Here is a 19,662-nt window from a genome sequence, read left to right as displayed (position 1 = left end):
ATGGTAGACTTCCCTAACATTAATTATCATAGAGAGCCTCTGGGGTTTCTAGGCCTGACAGCCGAGTCCAGTGTCTGGCTTGTGAAAGGACAAACCAGATCCAGCTCTAGGCCTAGGGAGTAGGGCCATGACACCCCCCCCCCCCAACACAGACAATCCAGAGAAAGTTTCTGGCATCTCTTACTGGTTGGTCCATTGAATAATCCCTTGGAGTTCTAACCCCAGGAAGCAAGGTTTCTAGGTTTTCTAGGTTTCTCAACACCGAAGGTCTATGAACCAGGCCCTTCCCCAACACAAGACCTTGGAAAAGCTAACATCCTAAAACGAAAAATCGTCAGGGCAAAGCAGGGTCATTTGACTGTTACATTCAAGGTAAAGATACTGGTTCAGAAAAGGAGAAAAGAAGCTTCAGAAGGGAATATAGGAATTGGTTTCCAGCCCAGAAAGACTTAAGAGATCAGCAAGGAATTTAAAAACCAAATGAAAAGATTGGGAAAAGAAATGCATGAAAAAATGTACCTTACAATAAAAAATGATAGAAGATAACAAATCCTTTAAAATACAATCTGAGGGCGACTAGGTGGCACAGTGGATAGAGCACCAGCCCTGGAGTCAGGAGTACCTGAGTTCAAATCCAGCCTCAGACACTTCTTAATTACCTAGCTGTGTGGCCTTGGGCAAGCCACTTAACCCCATTGCCTTGCAAAAAAAAAAAAAAAAAACTAAAAGAAAATACAATCTGAACAAATGCAAAAAAGAAAATAATTCCCTAAAAAACACAATTGGGAAAATGGAAAAGGATAACCCTCAAAAATAGAACTGACCAAATGAAAAGGAGTTGCAAAACTAAATGAAGAAAGTTCTCTGAAATAAAAGATGGGAATCTGTGGAAGTTAATGAATTCTTGAAATATCAAGAATCTGTTAAAATCAAAAACTGGGAAAAAATTGTCTTGGGGGTGGAGCCAAGATGGTGACAAGAACGGATTGTGTCTTAAGTGTTCTCTCATAAATCTTTGAAACTAAGGACTCTAACTAAATTTTTGAGAGACAGAACCCACAGAGGGACCCAGTGAGACAGTTCTACTCAAGGTAACCTAGAAAAGAGCAGAAAGGCTCTACTCCCCAGGGTTGGAGGGGTGGCACGCCAGAGGGGTGGCCCACCAGAGCAAAAGAACTTCAGCCTCCCAGAGGAAGCCCCAGGGCACTGGGAGCTGAGGCTCACAACAGCGGGGGAATTTCCTGATCTATGCCCCGGGGAGCACCATGCACAACTTGGGGGAACAGAGGGGGACCTCTGCCAGAGCAAGCACGTGAAGCCCAGCCCTCAGGGCCACAGCTAGCAGTGTGGTGACCTCAGCCCAGATCCAGGAAATAGAAGCAGGCAGTGCTGGTAAGCAGGAGCCCCCAGGGCATGAACCCATTGAACCTAGGGAGGGGAGTGAAGAGATTGAGACTGCAGAGCTCTGCCCCTGTAACAGGACTCTGGGGCTCTGACCACTTTCAGATCCTGATCACAGTCTAGGCCCCCCTCTTAGAACAGCAGGGGCCTCCCCACCCCAGCCCCATGGCAGAGGGGGGCACATATGGTCATTCATAGACCGGGAGGGAGGACAGAGCCTCACACACTGAGACCCTTGTGGGAGTGTCCCAAAAGCTCAGGAAGCACCCACAAAAAATCTTAGGATGGTAAAATGAGCAAGCAGAGAAAAAAAGAGGAATACCATTAAGAAATATTTTTCCTGTGAGCCCAAGAAGGATCAAAACACTCAGTCTGGAGATGAGGAAGCACAAGCTCCTGCATATAAAGACTCCAAGAAAAACAGAAATTGGGCTCAGGCTATGACAGAGCTCAAAAAAGACTTTGAAAATCAAATGAGGGAATTAGAAGAAAAACTGGGAAAAGAAATGAGAGAGATGCAGGGAAAATATGAAAATGAAGTTAGCAGCTAAGTCAAGGAAATGCAAAAAAAATGCTGAAGAAAATAGCATGCTAAAAACCAGCTTAGGTCAAATAGATAAAATAGTTCAAAAAGTTATTGAGGAGAAGAATGCTTTAAAAAGTAAAATTGGCCAGATGGAAAAAGAGATAGGAAAACTCTATGAGGAAAACAAATCCTTCAGACAAAGAATAGAACTCAGGGAGATTGGTGAATTTATGAGAAATCAGGACTCATTACTTCAAAACCAAAAAAATGAAAAATTAGAAGAAAATATGAAACATCTCATTGAAAAAACAACTGATATGGAAAACAGACTTAGGAAAGATAATTTAAAAATTATTGGAATACCTGAAAGTCATGATCAGGAAAAGAGCCTTGATATCATTTTCAAAGAATTACTACAGGAAAATTACCCTGATATCCTAGAAGCAGAGGGCAAAATAGGAATGGAGAGAATCCACTGATCCCCCCGAGAAAGAGATCCCAAAAAACCAACCCCTAGGAATATTACAGCCAAGTTCCAGAACTCCCAAGTCAAAGAGAAAATATTACAAGCAGCAAGAAGGACACAATTTAAATATTGTGGAGCTGCAGTGAGGATCACACAGGACTTAGCAGCAGCTACATTGGAAGCTCGTAGGGCTTGGAATATAATATACCAGGAGGCAAAAGAGCTTAGAATGCAGCCAAGAATGAACTACCCAGCAAGTCTGAATGTCCTCTTCCAGGGAAAAAAAGATGGATTTTCAATGAACCAAGGGAATTTCAAATGTTCCTGTTAGAATGGTCAGAGCTGAACAGAAGGTTTGATCCTCAAATACAGGACTCAGGTGAAGCATAGAGTGTGGAGGAGAAAGTGAAAAATATGAGGGACTTAATGATGATGAACTACATGTATTCTTGCATAGAAAAATGAAACTGATAACACTCATATGAACCTTGTCAGTTAATAGAGCAGGTAGAAGGAGCTTTTATAGTTGAAGCACAGGAGAAAGCTGAATTTAAAGATAAAATATGGTGTAAAAATGGAGTCAATAGAAAAAAGGGAAATGTAATGGGAGAAAGAAAAAGGAGAGGGGGAATAGGCCAAGATATTTTATATAATAAGATTTTTCTCTATTACAATGAGCTATTGCAATGATATGGAAGGGGGAAGACAAGGGGGAATGAGGGAATATTCACTTTCATCAGAGGTGGCTAGGAGAGGAAACAGCATATATACTCAATGGAGTATATGCATCTGGAGTAAGAAGGAGAAGGGGACAGGGGGAAGGGGTGAGGATGTGAGTGATGGAGGAGAGAATGGACCATGGGGGGGAGGGTGGTCAGATATAACACATTTTATTTTTTACTTCTTGCAAGGGGCTGGGATTGGATGGTCTGTCTGGGACCATAGGGCCAGGTGGATGCTGGGCCTAAGGTGTGGTATGGGGGCTCAGGGCCTCTTGGCCCCAGGGCCAGGGATCTGTCTGCTGTGCCACTCAGTGACCCTACAGCAGAGTCATAGTGAAAGGAGAGAGAAAATATAGTACATGGTAGTGGAGAAATACAAAAGGAGGGAGTTGCGATCAGCAATGGCAACAGTGGAAAAATATGGAAGTAACTTTGTGATGGACTTATCATAAAGAATGTGATCCACCCGTGACAGAGTTGTTGGTGTTGGAACAAAGACTCAAGCACTTTTTTTATTATTATTATTTTGGGGGGGGTGCAGGGCAAATGGGGCTGGGTGGCATGCCTTGGGCCATATAGCAGGGTGATCTTTGGGTGCCTGAGGCCAAATTTGGACCCGGGTGCTCCTGACACAAGGGCCAGTGCTCTGTCAGCCACCCAGCCACCCCTACTATTATTACTATTTTATTTTATTTTGGGTCTTTTTTTTTCTTATTTTGATTTTTTCAGGGCAGTGGGGTTGGGGTGGCTTGCATGTAACATGACTGGGTGATTGCACCACCTGGCCATACCTACAATTATTACTATTTTTTTAAAATTTTTTTTCTCTCTCCTTTATCACTCAAGTGAGTCTATATTTTTTTGGGGGAAGGGGTATTTTGTTTACTCTTAAACAAGAATATTTTATTAATGTATAAAAACATTATTTGTCTAAAATGAGAATAAATATTAAATAAAAAATCAAAAACTGGATTGGTTCTTTTCCTTTATTATCGAAGACCACCAAAATGACATTACTATGTTTGAGACAAATTACAGTGTGTCCTACTGTGGTTGATCAGACCAATATGAGTTCAAAATGCACCACAGATTGGGTACAAATAGTCCATGTGAACATGTAGGGTGGGTACTCTAAACTTATGGATGTCATATTTCATTTGAGCTATTTCAATTCTGCCTTCCTCATAGAGTGCAGCACCCTCACTTATGAGAGCATGCTGTATTGGGCAGTCCTGTGCCAATGTGTCCCATGCTGTACAATCAATTCTAAAATTCTTCAATAAGATTCTGTCTGTGGAATGAGTTGCCTTCTTTATTGTAAGTCCACCAGAGAAGTTGCTTCAATATTTTTCCCCACAGTTGCTATTATTAGGTGTACCTCCACTCTATTCCTCCCTACTCTCATTTATTGTTTTCTCTCCCTCCTTTCATCCTGGCCCTGTCCAAAAGTGTTTTATATCTGAGTACCCTCTCCCATGATCTTCCCTCTCTTCTATCACCTATTCCCCCTCCTTCCTTCCCCCCATTCCCCCCATCCCATCCCTTTCTTCTCATTTTTCCCTAGGGCAAGATAAATTTCTATACCCTATTAAGTGTGTATGTTATTTCCTCTCTGAGCCATTTATGATGAGAATGAAGGCTCAATCATTCCCCCTTGCCTTCCCCTCTTCTACTTCATTGAAAAAGCTTTTTCTTTACTCTTATATGAAATATCTTAGCTCCTTCTTCCTCTCCTTTTTCTTCATCCAAGAACTTTCCTCTGTCACCCATTGATTCCATCTTTTTACTGTATTATACCATTATATTTTGCTCCTTCCTGTGCCCTGTCTATATATGCTCCTTCTAACAGCTCTTATAAATGAGAAAGTTCATATGAGTTATCAGTATCCTCTTCCCATGCAGGAATATAAACAGTATCATTCAATATCATTAAGTTTCTCATAGTTAGTTCTTTTCACCCACCCCCTGTATGCTTCACCAGAGTCCTGTACTTGGAGATCAAACTTTCCATTCAGCTCTGGTTGTTTCAATAGGAAAATTTGAAAGTCCCCTGTTGCATTGAAAGTTCATCTTTTCCCCTGAAAGAGGATGTTCAGTTTTGCTGGGTAGTTGATTCTCAGGTGTAAACCAAGATCTTTTGCCTTCCAGAATATCATATTCGAATCCCTATGAGCCTTTAATATAGATTCTGCCAGATCCTGCGTAATCCTGACTATGGAGCCACAGTAGTTGAATTGTTTGTTTCTGGAAGCTTTTAGAATTTTCTCTTTGATTTGGGAGTTTTGGAATTTGGCTATATTACCGGAAGTTTTTCTTTTGGGATCTCTTTCAGGGAGTGACTGGTGAATTTCCTCTATTTCTATTTTACTCTCTGCTTCTAGAATCTCAGGGCAATTTAGCTATATTATTTCTTGAAAAATGAAGCCTAGGCTCTTTTCCTGGTCATGACTTTCAGGTAGCCCAATAATTTTTAAATTATTTCTTCTGGATCTGTTTTCAGTTGGTTGTTTTCCAATGAGATATTTCATATTTTCTTCTAATTTTTGGCTTTTTTGGAAGAGTTTTATTTATTCCTGATTTCTTGCAAAGTAATCAACTTCTTTTTGTTCCATTCTGCATTTGAAGGAGTTATTTTCTTCAGAGAGCTTTTTTTAATCTTCTTTTCTAGCTGGACAATTCTGCTTTGGGAGGGTGGGTTAGGAGTTTTGTTTTGCAAGACAATGGGGAGAGACAATTTAAGAATCATAGGACCTCTTGAAAACTTTGATCAAAAAACAAAAACAAAAACAAAACCTGGATCCCATACTTCAGGGTATAGTTAAGGAGAACTACCCTGATATTTGGGAACCAAAGGGCAAAATAGTTATTGAAAGAATACATAAATCCCCTCCTGAAAGGAATTCCGAAATGAAAACACCAAGGAATATTATGGCCAAACTCCAGAATTATCAGTTTAAGGAGAAAATCCTGCAAGTGACCAGAAAAAAGTAACTTGAATACCAAGGAGCCATCAAAATTAAGTGATCAAAGGACCTGGAATATGATATTTTGGAGAGCAAGGGAACTTGGATTACAACCAAGAATATACCATCCAGCAAAACTCAGGCTTTAAGGGAAAAATTTGGACATTTAGCAAAATAGATGACTTTCAGTCTTTCCTGATGAAAAGAGCAGAGCTGAACAAATGATTGATCTTCATACAGGAGACTCAAGAATTACATGAAAAGGTAAATGAGAAGCTGATTATTACATAACAAGACCATGTTCACCTGATAAAGTAGTCGCGGTTACCAGGATTTAAAAGCTGGAGTCCTGAAACCAGCTCTATTATTCCAAGTGTTTTGACAATAAGACTACACAACTCAAGGAGCATTTGAAAAAGATGCAATTGTCCTCATGACCATGCTTTTCCCCTCTGGTTACTCCCTCTCTCTGGAGGTGTCCCCACTATAGGATGGAAGTTCCTTGAGAGGAGAGATGATTTCATTTTACTATGTCTTCTGATCTCTAGGAACTAGTACAGTATCTGGAATGATCCCAAAATGAATCTACATTGATTGATTAATTTATGAATGATTCACCTTTTCAAAAGTTATTTGTTTAAATGTCTTTTGAGTTGAACTGATGTGTGTTTTGGTTGGTAAAAATTAGACTGTTGTGTTCTAGTGCATAATGGCTTCAAAGTGGGGCATCTCAGTCAGTCATTGCAATAAGAGGGGAAAAAAATTCTTTAGTGAAAGCTGGAAGATGTAGTGTTATGAGCCAGGTCAGTTACTATTCATTCAGGAGTTTACTGGGGTTTCAGGGACAGGTAGGTGTTAAAATGAAGTGAATGGAAAAGAAAAGGAACAAAAAAGAGATTTGAGTTTTCTTAGAAAAACCAGAGGAACATGTTGAACAGAACTGAAATAAAAGGAAAAGTACAAGCCTGGATTAAAGCAGCTATGGAGAAGATTCCAAGACTGGTAGAAAGGAACAAATAAAGTTTAGTGGGGCAGCTAGGTGGTGCAGTGGCTAGAGCACCAGCCCTGGAGTAAGGAGAACCTGAATTCCAATCTGGATTCAGATAATAATTGCCTAGCTGTGTGACCTTGGGCAAGTCACTTAACCCCATTGCCTTGCAAAAAACTAAAAACTATTCACAAATAAAGGTGAATAAAGTACAACTAAAGTGAATTCAAAATTTCCAATACTCCCCTTGAAAAATTCCACCTTAGGAATATCCCATGATGAACTACAGTGCAGTCCCTCTCCACTTCTGACACAGTGGTCTTCAGTCCTAAGGCTAAGTCACTACCACCACACATTTTACTTGCCTCAGGGGCTACTCCAGGGTATATGAAGGCTATTCTACATACTCTGGGTAGCTAGGTAATGCAGTACATGGAGGGGGCCATGTGTGACCTGGGCAAGTTATTTAATACTCTTTTCCTCCATTTCCATATCTGTAAAAGGAACTTGAGAAGGACTTGGCAAAAACCTCAGTTCCTTTGTAAAACAAAACTCTAAATAAGATTGGTTCAATATCAGCAGCAGCAACAACAATATTTATTCCAGAATCAATTTCAATTCTGAATGAATAGATTTTGGTAGAGTCATCTGGAAAATTCTTATGGAAAATAATGTTTATAGTAAATTGGACAATCTTTGATCTCAAGGACAATATCTTGATCCAGCTTTGAAAACTTTGAGGTTTCAAGGGCAGAGTGGATAGCTAATAAATATCTAATAAAGCTTTCTTGAATTGATTTCAATTCTCTCAGAAGAATATATATATATGTATATAGACTGACTTAAAAGCTGACTTCCCAAGAGCCAAGGGCAGAATAGATGACTAATAAAGGATTCTGGAATGGATTTCAATTCTACAGGAGGAATACATACATACTGAGTTAATTTTACCTCACTTCCAATGAAGTAGAAGCCAAGTCCTTCACAAAGCAGGAATTCACAAAAAGCAGACATAAATTTTAATTATTATTAACATTTCTTGAAATGATGTGGAATCTCATCTAAATTTTTTGTGCTTCTAGATAAAAAATTATCTATGAATCCTTCATTATTTCTATCATCCAGTTACAGACACAAAGGAGAAGGAAGGTGATGAACATGATGGAAGGAGGTGTAGCAAAGAAATAGGAAAGTGAAATTGGAGTTCACCTTGTAACTTTGTAGAAAGAATTTGGAAATATTTGAAGTAGGACATTTTAGTAAGCATTAAAAGCTAGGATCACACAAACACATATTATAAGGTAAAAGAAATATCTATAAATCCATCCCCCTCACAAGTCATGTCTGACAATAGTTCCCATCATTCAATTGGTGAACCTGATTAGAACCCTCGGTAAAGATCTTCAACATGATCTCAACCCTTTTACTTCAAAGAGTCTTTTACCAGTCAGTGCATGACTATATTCTACTAGACTATATATCAGGGAGTTTAAGAAACCTCTGATACATCTACTAAAATAACTCAATCATAGGAAAATAAGGGCATAATAGAAGTCTGATTAGATTAGAAATGAATTCTGGGTTCAAGACCAAGTTTTCTGGAGGTTTCATCTGAACCTACAAAGCAATGTAAGAAGTGACTCATAGTTAACAGAGAACAGATTCAATCAGGAAATCCCAGCCTGTTGACTAGTATTCATAGGAATCAGGTTCATATTATATATCAAATTATAGAATATCTGCCTGTATTCTGGTGCTCATATTTTTTCCAAATAAAACCAGATAGAAACTTCCAACCCTTGTAATATTAAATTATTTATTTGAAGAAAAATTTCATCATTCTTATCTAAGAGTGAAAGTTTCTTCATTATTATTCAACAAGAAAAAAAAGAACCATTTCTGCTTCACTCTTGCCCTATTCCTCTAACCTTTCCTCCCCTTCCTGGCCAGGTCAGACTAAGGGCTGAGATTCACTTGGAACACCTCTCTTTTTTTGCTATTATTGACATTTATTAGTCTGCTAAGTGTTGCCAAAAGAGCCTTCAATGAAGTGATCAAATAGCATATTTAAAATCATCTATCGGAGTGGCTAGGTGGCACAGTGGATAGAGCACTGGCCCTGGAGTCAGGAGTACCTGAGTTCAAATCCAGCCTCAGACATTTAATAATTACCTAGCTGTGTGGCCTTGGGCAAGCCACTTAACCCCATTTGCCTTGCAAAAAAAGGTCATTTATTTAAAATCATCTATCTTCTACTCTAGACCCCACACTTCTTATGATACTTTTAACCCCCTAAGTGAAATAATTAATTGATAGCTTCTAAAGATAGTTGATTTACTACTACATCCAGTAAAGAGGAAGGAAAACTATCAATAATTTCATTTTAGGAGAATGTGTATGGGTGTGTCTTAATTTCTCAGGCATCTTTGTCTTTGAGTTGAACATCCTTCACCAAGTTCATTTCTGATGCCTCTAGGTGAAATGGACTTAGTTGATGTGGTATCTCAAAGTTAATGCCAGTAGAGCAAGCTTAGGCTCAGAAAGGTCCTAAGGAGATAGAATCTAATCATGGAACCAGAGACAGACAGCATGTCATTTCATTTAGAAATAATATTCCAGTGAATGTGCACCAAAATGTTGCATACTGAGAGATTGGTATAATCCTTGCAGCCCTCAGAATCTAATGTTGTGTATGTATATGTGTGCTTGTGTGTTTGTGGATACATTGTTGTCTGCACAACTCTAAAAGTCTGATTCTTGAAAGTATGGAAGTTATCCTTTGGAGTGAAATTTTATAAATAAACTATTTCAAGTTGCAACTATTTGACCAGATAATTAATGTGAATGATGATCTTATTGGATTAAATAATGAAACATTATGTCAAGAAAATGATTTTTATATTCATTGTGATGCAAAGATAGTTTAATTCCAACTCAAATTGCAAAAATGGGAGATAGGAAAAATTTTTTAATAACTTCTGTCTCCCTAGTATTAGTTGCTGTTAGATGTAAATGGCCTGTTGTTTTAGGAAACTACAAGATTTTAGGATCCATAGCCACCCTCTGCTCAGAGGGTCTCATGGCATCTCCAAAAGTATATTTGAAGAATTTATAATTTTTTTTATTTTATGACTAATTTTTAGTTGCTGAATTGTTCTGGTAAATAAATTGTGCCCTAGCCTAAAGAACTTTTTGAAAGCCCAGAAGATCATATAACTATCTATTCATTTTGTTCTATTTTCTATTCTATTGACACGAAACAGGGATGTGACCTTATTTGGGTTATTCTCCATTCTTCAAAAATTGTTTGAAATTAAATCTCTCTTCCCAGATTCAGCAATCTATAACATCTGCAAAACATCATCACATTGATTTTTTTCTAGGGGAGAGAGGTGTGATGGTGGAAAATGTTTGAAACTATAGACAATATTCCATCCCCTTTGGGGATTCTCTTCTCACATCACTTCTTTGGGTCTTTCCTGGCAAAATTATGTGCATTGAGTTACAGAGATTAAAAAAAATTCCTGCAGATATACCAGGATCATTTCATTTATGTACTTTTAAATTTGGATGCTGTTTACCAATTAGAATGTATATAGTCTGAATGCTTTTGGACTAATGTCTCTTTCTTGCTTCAACTATATATTCTTTGGGTATTGGTTTGAAGTTCATACTGCATTTTCATAGGTTGGAAGGGGTCTTAAGGATAACACTGTTATCTCTTCAGAAATCTTTCATACATGAAAACATAAATCATCATCAGAGCATCAATTCAAAGTAGTTTTAGCTTACTGGTTTAAAAAATGACTAGTTTCCTTAAAAATATATTTTACTTAACTCTTTTGAAAAATGTTTGATTTCTACAGGAAATCAATGAATCAAATTTGAGAAGTTAGACATTCCAGAAGAAGGAATTCTCCCTGAACAGGTAAACAACCCTGGAACAGAAAATATTGCTGAAAAAGAAAAGATTGTTCATGTTTTTATTATTATTATTATTATTATTATTATTATTATTATTACCTTTAAAGTAGGTTTAGGAACTTCTGGAGATGTGGGTATGAAGTAGGAAGTCTCAGGAGTTTTTACTGAAAAAAATTTAAATGGATCCTCTAAACAGACCCTAAAGTAATAGAATTCACCAAAAAACAGTGAAGCAACTTTACAACTCAAGATTTATCATGAAGGAACTTCAAAAAAGTCTGTTTCTTGTGGGTAAAAGAGGAGTGTAGACCAGCATAGGTTGGAGAGCTACAGAGTTAGCAAAAGGCTATTATCTGCAGCAAAGATCAGGTCCTGGGTCAGTAGGCCAGTGGCATAGCAGACTGGCAGTGAGTGTCCTAATCCCATCTCAGAAGAAAAAGTTCAAACCCAGGAATGCTGATGCAGCACTCAGGACTGGGTTGAGCTACCCTAAAGCAGGGAGCAAACCATGAGTACCTGAGAGCCCAGAGCAGAAAACTAGGGATCAGACCCCAGCACCAGCACAAAAAGTTTGGGATTCTACTCCCTGTGCACTTATAGGAGAGATGAAGTTGCAAAATGAGAAAAAAAACACTCACATAAAAAGAAGCTATTCTGACAATAAAAATGCCAATTAAGAAGAGAAAAGAAATCACAAAATACCTACAAAGTAAAATCTCAGAGGGGTTTATGAATTATTATTAAATCCAAAAACCTTTTAGAAAAACCCCAAAAAGGATTTTAAAAATGAAAGAGAAGAAAAATTGAGAAAATAATTTAGAAGCATATCAGGAGAATGTTGAAAAACTGACTGAAATCAATTTTAAAATTAAAAATTTTTAAAGTAAAATTGGCTAAATGGAAACAGAAACATCTAAGATAATTGAAGAAAAATATAATCCTAAAAATTAGAATTGGACAAATGGAAACTAATAATTCCATGAGACACCATGATCCCATGAAACAAAACCAAAAGACTGAAAAGAGAGGGAAAAAATGTAACGTATCTCTTAGAAAAAAATTACTAGCTTGGAAAATAAATCCAGGAGAATTACCTTATGAATTAAAAGTCTACAAAAGCCATGATCAAAAAAAAAGGACCTGAACAACAGCTTGAAGGAAATTATCATGGAAAATTGCCCTAATTTCCTAGGGCAAGAAGATAAAATAGCCCTTGAAAGAATCCATCAATAACCCTCATAAAGAAAAACCCAATTTAAGAACTCTAAGAAATATTATAGCCAATTTTCAGAATCTCAGCTACAGGAAAAAGCACTGCAAGCTAACCAAAGAAGCAATTTAAATACCAGGATACTTCAGACAGGATTGCACAAGACTTAACAGTTTCAACATTAAAGTGAGCGGGGTAGAGCCAAGATCATGTCATGAAAGCAGGATTTCTGGAGGTTCACTTCCAAGAAACTCCAAAGGCCTTAAATGTATGAGTCAACTAAATTTTAGAGAGACCCCATGAGGCAATTCTCAAGCTCAAGATAACTTGGAAGATTTGTGGGAAGGTTCTGTTCCACTGGCATCGGAAGAGGCAGGCAATGCAGCCAGAATCATGTTGTGTTGCTGGAGCAAAGAGCTCCAAACTTCCAGAAAGAGTATGTGGGGCCCCTGGGTCCCTGGGGACTCCTGCTCCTGGCATCAAAAGCTGCCAACACAGGAATCACAAAGCAGCTTGGAAGATCAGTGGGAAACCTCTGCTAGAGTGAGCACAGAACCCAGGCCAGCATAGCCGCTAGCATAGCCTTCAGTGCAGCCTCTGGCCCCCTCAGCACAGCCCGGAAGCTTGGGGAATGGAAGTCAATCCTCAAGCTAGTATCCACTAGGCAACTGCTTCCACAGTGCTCAGCCCACAGAAGGTAAAGGGGTGGCAGGAGAGATCTCTCCCTTAGCCCTGGGACAGGACTCTGATGCTTTGTCCACATACAGACCCTGGTCACAGTCTGGAGTCCCACATTTCCATACAACAGTGACTCTCCTTACTGCTCCAGGAGAGGGGAGTGTTTGTGGTCATCCACAAACAGGCCAGGAGAGCAGTCAAGGCTGTCATAAGACATTGAAGAAACTGAGATCCTTATGGGAAAAGTCTGGGAAGCACCTCAAAACTAGGTAATAGGTGGGAAAATGAGTAAACTGAAAAAAAAAGAACCTGACCATAGAAATTACTTTGCTCCAATGGAGGATCAAAATACACACTCAGATGATGACACAGTCTAAGCTTCTGTATCCAAAGCCTCCAAGACAAATAGGAAATTGGACTCAAGCTACAGAAGAGCTCAAAAAAGATTTTGAAAATCAAGTAAGAGAGGTAAAGGAAAATTTGGGAAGAGAAATGAGAGTAATGCAGGAAAAACATAACCAAGTCAGCAGCATAGAGAAGGAGATACCAAAAAAACACTAAATCAAAGAAAATAACATGTTAAAAATCAGTTTGGATCAAATGGAAAAAGCAGTCCCAAAAGTTCATAAAGAGAATATCACCTTTAAAAGCAGAATTGACCAGATAGAAAAGGAAATAAGAGAGCTCTCTGAAGAAAATAATTCCTTCAAATGTAGAAAGGGAAGCTGGTGACTCTGTGTGGAATCAAGAAACAATAAGACAAGGGGCAGCTAGGTGGCGTAGTGGATAGAGCACTGGCCCTGGAGTCAGGAGTACCTGAGTTAACAATCCGGCCTCAGACACTTAATAATAACCTAGTTGTGTGACCTTGGGCAAGCCACTTTAAACCCAGTTGCCTTGCAAAAAAATCTAAAAAAAAAAATAAACAATAAAACAAGACAAAAAGAATGAAAAACTAGAAGAAAATGTGAAATAATCTTATGGGAAAAACTGACCTGGAAAACAGATTCAGAAAAGACAATTTAAAAATTATTGGGCTACCTGAAAGTCATGACCAGGAAAAGAGCCTTGACTTTCGTTTTTAAAGAATTTCTTCAAGAAATTATTGCCCTGCATCCCAGAAGCAGAGGGTAAAATAGAAATTGAGGGAATCTACCAATTTCCTCCTTAAAGAGATCCCCAAAAAATAACTCCCAGGAATATTATAGCCAAATTCCACAATTCCCAAGTCAAAGAGAAAATAATATAAGCAATCAGAAAGAAACAATTCAAATATCATGGAGCTACAACCAGGATTACTCAGGACTTAGCAGCTTCTACATTAAGGGCTTGTAGGACTTGGAATATGATATTCGGGAAGGCAAAAAAGCTTGGATTATACTGACAATAAACTACCCAGAAAAACTGAACGTGCTTTTCCAGGGTAAAAGATGGACATTCAGTGAAACAGGGGACTTTCGAATGTTCCTATTGAAATGACCAGAACCAAACAGAAAGTTTGATCTCCAAGTACAGGACTCAAGTGAAGCATAGAGTGAACAGAAAGGGTAAATTAGTGGAATTTAATGGTGTTGAGCTGCTTGTATTCCTGCATGGGAAAGTGATAATGATAACTCATATGGACCATCTCAATTAATAGAGCAGTTAAAAGGAGAGGGAAAGCTGAATATGAAGATATAATATAAAGATGGAATCAATGGGTGAAAAAGTAATGTATTAAGGAGAAAGGCAAAGGAGAGGTAGAATGAGCTAAAATAGTTCACATAAAAGTCAAGAAAAAACTTTTGCAACGGAGTGAATGGGAAGAAGGTGAGAGGTAATTGAGTGAGCCTTTGTTCTCACTGGAAATGGCTCAGAGAGGAACAACATACACATTTAATAGGGTATGGAAATCTATCTTGCCCTAGAGGATAAAGGAGATGAAAGGGATGGGAGAAAGGGAACAGAGGAAGGGGAGGGGAGGTATAGATAATAGAGGAGAGGGAAGATCACGGGAAAGGGTAGTCAAATAAACTTTTTTGTATTTTTCCAGGGTGGTGAGGTTGAGTGACCTGCCTGGGATTTTGTGTTGGGTGGCTTTTTGGGTGTTTGTGGGGGGACTTGGGCTTGGGTACTCCTGATCTCAGGGCTGGTGCTCAGTCCTCTGTGCCATTTGGTTGCCTCATAATACACTTTTTTTTAGGTTTTTGCAAGGCAAATGGGATTAAGTGGCTTACCCAAGGCCACACAGCTAGGTAATTATTAAGTGTCCGAGACCGGATTTGAACCCAGCTACTCCTGACTCCAGGGCCGGTGCTTTATCCACTATGCTACCTAGCTGCCCCCATAATACACTTTTAAAGAGGGATAAAGGGAGAGGAGAGAGAGAGAATAGAATAAATTGGAATGGGGAGGAATGGATGGAGTAAAATACAATTAGCAATAGTAACTGTATGGAAAAAAATATGGAAGAAACTTCTCTGATGGACTTGTAATAAAGAATGCAATCCAACCCAGAGACAGAGTTGATGTACACAGACTGAGCACAGAATTTTTTTCTTTTTCTCTCACTTTATTTTTCATGAGATTATTCTATTTTTGTGTGGGGGGGGGATTATGTTTATTCTTACAACAAGACTAGTTTAGTAATATATAAATAAATAAATGGATAAATAAATAAATGGCAAAACAACATTAATGGGGGCAGCTACGTGGTACAGTGGATAGAGCACTGGCCCTGGAGTCAGGAGTACCTGAGTTCAAATCCAGCCTCAGACACTTCTAGCTGTGTGACCCTGGGCAAGTCACTTAATCCCATTGTAAAAAAAATAAAGGTTCAGATGTCCTAGAATATGGTATTATAGAGTACAACAGACCTTGGATTACAATCAAGAATCAATGATCCTGGGGCGGCTAGGTGGCGTAGTGGATAAAGCACCAGCCCTGGAGTCAGGAGTACCTGGATTCAAATCCGGTCTCGGACACTTAATAATTGCCTAGCTGTGTGGCCTTGGGCAAGCCACTTAACCCCATTTGCCTTGCAAAAACCTAAAAAAAAAGAATCAATGATCCTGCAAAAATTCAGGGGAATTTTGGAAAAGATAGACTTTTAACTCTTCAACTGACCTGATTAAAAAGACCAGAACTGAACAGAAGATTTGATCTTCAAGTGCCACTCAAGAGAAAGCTAAATGGAAAGAAAAGTTATTTAATATGTCTAAACTGTCTACATTATCTATAGAGGAGGATAATACTTGTAACTCTTTAGAATTCTGTTTCTCAAATGACTGAAGTAATATCAATATTAAACATATATGCACCAAGTGTTAGAGGAAGTATACTTGCACAGAGGGCTGGGCATAAATTGATCACGAAGGGATGACACTTTAGCTCATGAAGGTTGTATTTTTATTGGGACAGCTGGAGGAAATATCCTTGGACAGAGAGTGTGGGTAGAAACTGATAATGTAGTGATCATGTTTATTAACCTTGAGCAACTTCACTTCTATCAGGACAGTTGAAAAGGAGGGCATATATTGCTATTTATTTTGAACCTAATCTATTCCACTGATCCACTTCTATATTTCTTAGCCAGTGCCATAAGTTTTGATGACTGCCCCTTCATAATGTTGTTCTAGATATGGTACAGCTAAGTAACCTTTTTTTCATTTTTCCCATTAATTCTCTTGATATTCTTGATTTTTTGTTCCTTCAAATGAAGTTTGTTGCTATGTTTTCTAACTCTATAAAATTAAATTTTGTTAGTTTGATTGATACATCATTGAATAAGTTATTTAAAAGGTATAATTGTCATTTTTATTATAAAAACTCAAACCAATGAGCAATTGACATTTTTCTAATTGTTTAGGTTTGACTTGATTTGTGTGAAAAGTATTCTGTGCTTGTGTTCCCATAATTTCTGGGTTGGTCTTGAAAGGTAGATTCCCAAATATTTTATTTTTTTACAATTCTTGTTAAATAGTGAGTTGTTATCCCAGAAGGAGGAGATGTGGGAAAACTGGGACACTATGCATTATTGATGGAGTTATGAACTGATCCAACCATTCTGAAGAGCAATTTGGAACTATGCCAAAAGAGCAATAAACCTGTGCATATCCATTGATATACCACTCCTAGGTCTATATCCCAAATAGAACTTAAAAATGGGGAAAATGTACCACATGTACCAGAATATTTATAGCAGTTCTTTTTGTAGTAGCAAAGAGTTGGAAATTGAGGGGATGCCCTTCAATTGGGAATTGGTTGACCAAGCTATTGTGTATGAATTCAATGGAGTACTATATTTCTGTAAGAAATCATGAGTGAGGGGGCAGCTAGGTGGTGCAGTAGATAGAGCACTAGCCCTGGAGTCAGCATTGCCTGAGTTCAAATCTAACCTCAGACACTTAATAATTACGTAGCTGTGTGGCCTTGGGCAAGCCACTTGAACCCCATTGCCTTGCAAAAACTTAAAAAAGAAAAAGAAAAAAAAGAAATCATGAGTGGGCAGACTTAAAAAAGCCCAAGAAGTCTTGCATGAACTGATACTGAGTGAAGTTAATGGAATCAGGAGAACATTGTACCCATTAATATTGTCAATTGATCAACTGAGATGAACCTTGTTCCTCTTAGCAGTTAAGTGATCAAAGATAATTCTGAGAGACCTGTTAATGAAAACTGTTATTTACATTCAGAGAAAAATAGAGTTCTAATGCAGAGCAAAGCATACTATGTATACTTTTAAACACTTCTTTCATATTTTTTCTTTCTTTCTCATGTTTTTCCCTTTCTAATTCTTCTTTTACAACATGACTAATATGGAAATATGTTCAACATAATTGTACAACCTATATTAGATTGTTCACTGCCATTAGGAGAGGGGAGAGAAGGGAGAGTAGTAGAAACATGTGGAACTCAAAAGCTTGCAAAAGAATGAAGGTTGAAAAGTATCTTTGCATGCAATTGAAAAAAAATAAAAACTTTTTAAAAAGCGAATTTAGAAAAATATATATATATATTTTTTAATTCTAGGACATGTTGTCAAAAATCATGGTTCAGATGAATTTATTCCCATCTTTAGAAAAAGCATATGTGGGTTTGTCAAGCTTCCTATAATTGCATGGTAGATGGATGTTGCCCAGTTCTTTCAAACCATTCAACCTTATGAAAAACAATCTCCTTCAGTCTCTGGTAGCACTACAATTTCTAGAAAGGTTACTTTCTAGATTATGAAAAGTAAATTGACTACATCTGAAAAGCAGAGGTGAAAATCACCTTAGAAATCATATATTCCAATTCTCAGAATCAGTGCCATAAGTTTTGATGACTGCCCCTTCATAATGTTGTTCTAGATATGGCACAGCTAAGTAACCTTTTTTTCATTTTTCCCATTAATTCTCTTGATATTCTTGATTTTTTGTTCCTTCAAATGAAGTTTGTTGCTATGTTTTCTAACTCTATAAAATTAAATTTTGTTAGTTTGATTGATACATCATTGAATAAGTTATTTAAAAGGTATAATTGTCATTTTTATTATAAAAACTCAAACCAATGAGCAATTGACATTTTTCATAGATACGTATTCTCAACTATTTGGTATTTTTTTTATTTTTATTTTTATTTTTATTTTTTTGTAAGACAATGGGGTTAAGTGGCTTGCCCAAGGCCACACATCTAGGTAATTATTAAGTGTCTGAGGCTGGATTTAAACTCAGGTACTACTGACTCCAGGGTTGATGCTCTATCCACTGTGCCATGTAGCCACCCCTATTTAATATTTATTATGAAATTGTAATTGGAGACAGAATGAAGAGTTGATAATTATTAGAATGATTCGTCCTGTAAAGGATTTTGGTTTTGGCTTTTTACTTAGAAATGCTTTTCTTCTATAGTTTTGAGGGAGTGGATGAACCTTCTTTAGATAGAAAGAAAGGGAGAAAAAAAAACATTTCAGGTGGGAGAAAGATTATGGGGAAAGGAATAGAGGTAGACAGAATAGACCATGTGCAGCAAAGTAGAAATTTAGTTGAATAGTTTCGGAGTGGTTAAAATGTAAAGTCATTAGATCTAATGAAGTCAAATGGGATAGAAAAACTATGAAAATCAAAGCATTAACAAAACTGTGAATGCTGGTACAATCAAATTGATATGAAATAAGGTTGAAGAGAAAAAGATATATGAGGCTAGGAAAGATGATCTTGGTTTAATATCTTTATAAAACTCATGTTGATTCTTGGAGATCATGGATTTCCTTCTTGAGGTCACTAGTCATTAATATCTTCATATTTTTTCAGAAATTTGTGATGGTTTTAGGAAAATAGCCAGGCTTTCTGGCAATTCTGCAGGATTTCTCAGAGTAATGAAAGTCAGTGGTTTTGCCATTACCTCACAAAGTGTATTGTCAATACATAGATCCCAGCCAACCCTTTGCTCACAAACTGGCAAAACATCCCTGTTTTATAGTGAAAGTAAATAAACAGATTTTCACCCTTCCAGAGACTGACTCCCCACAGGTATTTGTAGCCTCTTTCCCTATGATGCCATTCTTAAATCTAATACTACATTTACCCTATTTCCCTTGCCTTTTTTCCAAATGCCCCTTGTACAGTTTTCACTATCACAAGTACTCATGCATCTCTGATCCTGGAATGGCAGATCTCTTCTCTCTCCCTCGGAAAACCTTTTCCTTCTTTCAAGAGCGATTATAAGCTCTTCACAAAAGTTCCCTAATTCTCCAATTGGAATTTATCTTTTCATAGTCAATTCTATTTATACAATTACACACACACACACACACACACACACA

At 37.7% G+C, this 19,662-nt stretch overlaps 1 protein-coding gene across 8 annotated transcripts in view; it reads left to right on the top strand.

The window, feature by feature from the left end:
* Window positions 1-19,662, top strand: part of LOC141522195 (uncharacterized) — a 112,431-nt gene that overhangs the window by 10,316 nt on the left and 82,453 nt on the right. For 3 of the 8 annotated variants that reach the window (XM_074235449.1, XM_074235405.1, XM_074235415.1), the window contains one exon: window positions 10,933-10,994. The exons of 4 other annotated variants lie outside the window; for them this stretch is intronic. The gene's annotated coding sequence lies outside the window, so the exon portion shown is untranslated. Of the gene's footprint in view, window positions 1-5,982; window positions 6,343-10,932; window positions 10,995-19,662 lie in introns of those variants that run through there. One more of the 8 variants, XM_074235422.1, reaches the window with a different exon arrangement.

Source organism: Macrotis lagotis, chromosome 1 (genome assembly GCF_037893015.1).
Source record: "Macrotis lagotis isolate mMagLag1 chromosome 1, bilby.v1.9.chrom.fasta, whole genome shotgun sequence".
NCBI lineage: Eukaryota > Metazoa > Chordata > Mammalia > Peramelemorphia > Peramelidae > Macrotis > Macrotis lagotis.
The sequence above is the reverse complement of the archived record's forward strand: the minus strand, read 5'-3'. Positions and strand labels throughout refer to the sequence as shown.